The 6,000-nt window shown below is 48.4% G+C and overlaps 1 pseudogene; it reads right to left on the bottom strand.

Moving 5' to 3' along the window:
* Positions 1-3,051: 3,051 nt before the first annotated feature.
* Positions 3,052-4,035, bottom strand: LOC136515061 (non-classical arabinogalactan protein 31-like; annotated as a pseudogene).
* Between the last annotated feature and the right edge of the window lie 1,965 nt (positions 4,036-6,000).

The following is a 6,000-nucleotide window of genomic DNA, read 5'->3' as shown; positions in this document are numbered from 1 at the left end:
GGGCGACGCTGCTGGCACGGCGTGCGAGCGTGACACGTCCGATGGTGGCGTGCGGGACGCGGCACGGGCAGCGCAAAGCCGAGGGCGTGGGCGCGCTCGGGTGCGAGGAGGAGCTAGGCATCAGTGCCCACGCTGAGACCCAGCGAGGGAAAAGGGGTGAGTGCCCGTGCATGCGGTCGGTGGCAAAGAAAAGCAGAGCGAGCAGCAACTCGCTGTCATCAAGAAGCAAGGTAGGCAGCAGCAGCGGCATGGAGTGGCCTGGCCTGCTCGGTATGGTCACGTCGGCGAAATTGACACGAGTTGACTCGGAAGCAGGACCACTTGGAAAATCAATCGGAGACAGAGACAAATAGAGCAGAGAAGGACGGGGAGGATTTGGCACTCACCCGGAGAGGAACACAGGACACTGCAGAGGTACAGCATGCAGACAGGGACAAGCCGAGGCAGGCACGACGTGGTTGCATGTGAGGCAGCGGGGCCAGCACAAACGGGCACAGGCGTGCGCGGGCAAGCGGCAGCGCGCCAGTGACCAGCAGCGCCACCCCACTCAAGTTCGCAGGAGCTGCCTGTGGCCGGACCAAATAGGCAGCTGGAGTGCACGGCTACTGGTGGTGTGCATGTGTTCTACCAAAATATATAAATAATTATGTAATTACAAATATGTCATTATTTCTTTATCACTAACATCCATACACATATGTATATATATTTATTGTATATCTAAACGTATACTTATCTATAGAGATACACCCGGAAAGAAATAAGTTTGTATACTACTTTTAATTAATATAGCAAAATGCTTATCAAAACGAAATACATGTGTACATATACCCATGTATATATATATTGTTCTATTTGATAATGTATTCTATTTCATTTATAAAAGTTAGATTTTCATGCTTAATCTAACCGAAACAAACCGTTCGCTATTTATTTGCTAGAATCGTTATCGGACACTCTAAATATTTCTACGCACTACGTAATTTAACTTGAGCGTTGATTTGAGTCCACGAACTAAGTCGCACAGGATTCGCTTATCGCCTCAAGTACGTTTTAAATTAAAAATCTGAGAAACTCGTTTCGAAAGTTTTACTTAGGTCTAAATCGCGGTGCTAAACAAGCTTGTAATACCAGGGGTGTTACACTGCGGCGGAGCCCTACCAAACGTTTTCCTGGAGGAGCCGTTTTTTAGTAAAAAAAGGCTCTGGCTCCTCTAGAGGAGCCTCTCAAGAGGAGCAGTGCCAAACATCCCTTTAGGCCTTGTTTGGATGCGCATGTATTCACCTCAATCCACATATGTTGAAGTGGAATTAAATTAAGTTCAATTCCAATCCACTTCAACACGTGTGGATTAAAGTGAATACACATACATTCAAACAAGGCCTTGGTATTGTCCAGAATGGTAGAAACTTTTAAACTTACCGATTGGAGTATAAAATGGTAAACCGGATCCTTGACCAACACTACGGGAATCATGAGATTTGTCGAGTGCCCTTGGCACTCGGCAAAGCCTAAAAGACACTCGGCAAAGGGTTTGCCGAGTGTCACACTCGGCAAAAGACACTCGGCAAATTTTTATCGACAAACAGACTTTGCCGAGTGTTTTTGTCAGACACTCGGTAAATACTTCGCCGAGTGCCCAAAATACACTCAGCAAACATTTTTTTCAAAAAATAAAAAAAAAGACACCACAAAAAAAGCCACAAAAAAGCCACCTGGATCCGACGGCCATGAGCCACCACCGGCCAGCACCACCATGCCACCACCGGCCACCACCACCACGCCACCGCCACCCACCACCTGCCACCACTACCACGCCAACGCCGCCCACCACCACCACGCCACCACTAGCCACGCCGGGGAAGAGAGGGAGAGGAGGGCGCGACCGCTGGATCCGGGGAAGAGAGGGGGGGAGGGGGTGGCCTGGCCGGATCTGCCACCGGAAAAGAGAGAGGAGGGAGAGGAGGGGGAGGGGCGTCGGCGGTGGGAAGAGAGGGAGAGGATGGGGCGGCCATGCTGGGGATGGATACGGGGAAGAAAGAGGAGGGGGCGGCCGCGCTAGATCTGCCGCCGGGGAAGAGAGAGGAGGGAGAGGAGGGGGAGGGGCGCCGGCGGTGGGAAGAGAGGGAGGGGAGGGGGCGGCCGTGCCAGGGCCGGATCCAGCCTCCTCGTGCGCCACCGTCGCCGGATCCGCCCGTGCGGGGGCCGGATCTGGTGGATGCGGTGGAGGAGGGAGGGTGGTGCGCCGGCGAGGGAGGAGGGGAGGGCAGGCCGCGTCGACGCCGAAGATGGAGGAGGAGAGGGCGGGGCCACGCCGGGGCCGAGAGGGAGGAGGGGGCGGCGTGAGGGAGGTGCGCGGAGAAGGGGAGAGGGCGTGCAGACGGCGCGGGGAGAAGGGGAGCCCGCGGCGCTAGGGTTAAAAAAGAATTTTTTTTTGTTTGCCGAGTGTCCCAGATGTGGGCACTCGGTAAAGATTTTTATTTTTTTCTTCTCTTTCTTTCCCAAGAAAAAATATTTTTTTTACTTTGCCGAGTGTCCTAGATCTGGGCACTCGGCAAAGTTTTTTTTCATTTTTTTTCTTCTCTTTCTTTCCTTGAAAAAAATATTGTTTTACTTTGCCGAGTGTCCTAGATCTGGGCACTTGGCAAAAAAAAATTCATTTTTTTTCTTCTCTTTCTTTCCCAGAAAAAATATATTTTTTTACTTTGCCGAGTGTAAAAAAAAACACTCGGCAAACCCCATCTTTGCCGAGTGTTTTTTTGACACTCGGCAAACCACATCTTTACCGAGTGTTTTTTTGCCGAGTGTTTTTATGGCAGCACTCGGCAAAGAACTTGTTTGCCGAGTGCCCCAGAGAAAACATTCGGCAAACACAAAAACACTCGGCAAATTTGACGTTTCCGGTAGTGCAAACTGTCGATTTTCCGATCCCAGACTAGTTGAACATACAATAAATCTCTCAATTGTTTGTTTGTAACTTTTCAGTTTGCACACAACAAAAGAACGCCCAAACTCTTTCATGTGTCCAAAGACAGGATCGACTAATAAGAAACGGTTGCACAGACGAGCAAATTAACCACTCCAGACTCAACAAACAGCAACAGTTAACAGATCAGATACTCCATCGAGCATCGACTAAAACGATGACACGATTCGTGACAACAATCACTACATACTACTTCTCCTTATTTTTTTGCCTCTGACAACGTCCGGCCTCTTGACCAACGAGCATCCATCCACGCTGCCCATGCATGCACCAGTGAACACCCCCCGGCCCGATGCGTCCATGTCCATAGCTCATGACGCCGCTCCGATCCCGACCACGTACACCATCGGTCATCAGTACGGCGGGCACTTGCCGGCGGTGTCCGGCGCGTACATGAGTGGGGTCTTGGGGTGGAAGATGCCGCGCGCGCCCCTGGGCGCCGTGGCCGCCCGGTCCCTCACGAGGGTGAGCCCCACTCCCCAGCTTGGGGTTGGACGGGACGAAGGGCGCGGCGCAGAGCGGCGTCGGCGACGAGCGGAGGTACAGCCTGCAGCTGTGCCGGTCGAACATGTCCACGTCGTACACCATCACGAGGAAGTAGCCGTTCTTGTCCGTGGCCGTGCTCGTCTGGTTCAGCACCCGGTACTTGCTCTCCTCGTCGCCGTAGCACACCAGGCTCGCCGTCGCATCTGCCACACGGTATATATTTGCAATTGATGTCAGCTTCAGTTCTGTCAGCGAGTGGAAACGAATAATGAACTACAGTTTTTTCAGGACTCACTGGGGAGAGGGGACGCGTCCATGCCGCTGTTGTAGCCCCTGAGCTTGCAGGACTTGCAGTAGATGACACCTTGGACGACGATCACCGGCTGCACCACCGGCCGCGGCGGCGGCGGCGAGGCGTGCGATACAGGGGACGGTGCCGGCGCCGTGGGCTTATACTTAGCCGGCTCATCGACCGCCGTCGACGCATGAGAAGGGAGGACGGTGGCGAGGAAGACCACCGCTACCATTGCCACCACGGCACCATGGTCCTTGAAAGAGGCCATCGATCGATCCTTACCGTTGAAATTGGAAAGCAATGAGTGTGATGATGCGTTGTACGAACAAGCATGCGCTATTTTATAGAGAGAGAGAGAGCTAGGGTTTCTCTCCCGGCCGTTTGCTTTCTCATCAAACAAACTGAACCAGCTAGAGATAGCTAGTGCAGTCAGATAGATTCCGTTTGAAGTTAATGCAATTTTTGTCTGGCATACATACTGGCAACAGATTGCGTTAATTACACTACTACATAAAAGAAGGTTTGTAGGACGGCTCAAAACCATTTGTAAGGATGGTTTGACCAGCTGCCCCTACCAAACCGTCTCTATAAATCATGTATTTGTATGAGCGGTTCTCAGACCGCTTCTATAAATCGATTTATAGGCGGCTCAGCCGCCCTATAATATCTGTTTGTAGGGGCAGTTCAATCTAGAACCGCCCCTACGGTACATTTTCTTGCAAAAAAAAATTCAAATTTACAATTCAAATTCGACCAGAACATACATATGGCCCTGTTTGTTTCCGCGTATTCCCGCGTTCGCGTTGCGAGTGAGCGAGGAAAGCGAGATAATCCCGCCGAACGCCCCGCGACCAACGTTCCGAACCACGTTCGCTCAAGAGTATTATATAAACTACAAGCACAAGAGTATTATATAAACTACAATTACAAGTCTAATTCACAAGAATATAACAATCCATCATTAAATAGACATAATTCATAAGGTAAAACCAATGTCAAATTCCATATACATTGTTATCAACGTCCTAGAGCTAGCCTTTCAGTCTCAAGAAGGTGTTGGTACTGAGGATTTCTACCTAAGTCAGACTCTCGGTCATGGTAGGTGCCTTTGACATGTACAATCTGGTCCAATATGAAGTTGCAAAGGTCGCCGACGAGTTCTAAGAGTTGGTCATCCTTGTATGGGTCTCTTTTCATTTCTTTCTCTTTTTTTCACTATAAAAGAACAAGTGTCGGTTTAGTATTTCATATCATGTACGAAGTTTTTATACTACGGGTGAAGAGGTTCAAACTTACCCTTAAGGGGTGTCTTCTGTAGGCACCGGTGTTACTCATCATAGAACATACATTGTATCCACAATGTACACTCCTAGGTTTCTGCTTGGGGCACTGTGTGTTTTGCATATGGAAATGTTAAGTAATGTTTTTGACAGTTATGTAATGGAGTGCTGAAGAAGTAAGTTACACTTACCGCATATACTGTTTTTATAGCCAGCTTTTTCTTCCTTACTGGATAATGCCTTCCGTGATGTTTAGTGACATAGAACCTAAATGTCATGTTCGAATTATTTTTGCAAATACAACTTGTTAGTATCCAAAAGTGAACGTTACAAGTATATATACAAACATATAAGCTAATGAGGATTGTCGATATGTATACGTCTTGAGAATCGATATGAAGTCTTTGTATGTCACCGGGTCCCTATCTATTGAATCAAAGACCCATGCCATGCTCCTCCCGACATCGACGCCTATACAAATTCAGTGGTTGTTGCATGGATTTAATCATAGAACTAGATAAAGTTCTTTTGCATCGATTAAAATATATCGAACAAAGCTTTAAGTATAGAGTTGAACTTACTCGAAGTTGTATGGTAGCCATATAGTAGAGTGCTGTTGGAGAATTTTAAAAGCTAGTGCAATGTATGCAGAAACCTTAAGGGACTCTTCCCTTAGTTTCTTCGTATGGATGTGCTCTTTCTCCCAAAGGATCTTTTCAGCAGCTAGCTTTTTGTCATCCAGTTTCTACTGTTTAGGGTAATTAAAATTTGTTTGTGCTATAGTTTGAGGGTCTATATACTCGGCTTTCACACTTGGCATTTGTTTTACAATGTGCACTTGCATTCTATAAATCACGGCGTGGGTTAGTTACAACAAAATTCAAAGATTACATTCATATCATATCGAGAGGACAAGGACTTATAGGCACCATGTGCGAATTAGATTCATCTCC

Source organism: Miscanthus floridulus, chromosome 17 (assembly GCF_019320115.1).
Source record: "Miscanthus floridulus cultivar M001 chromosome 17, ASM1932011v1, whole genome shotgun sequence".
NCBI lineage: Eukaryota > Viridiplantae > Streptophyta > Magnoliopsida > Poales > Poaceae > Miscanthus > Miscanthus floridulus.
This window is presented reverse-complemented; position numbering and strand designations above follow the sequence as displayed.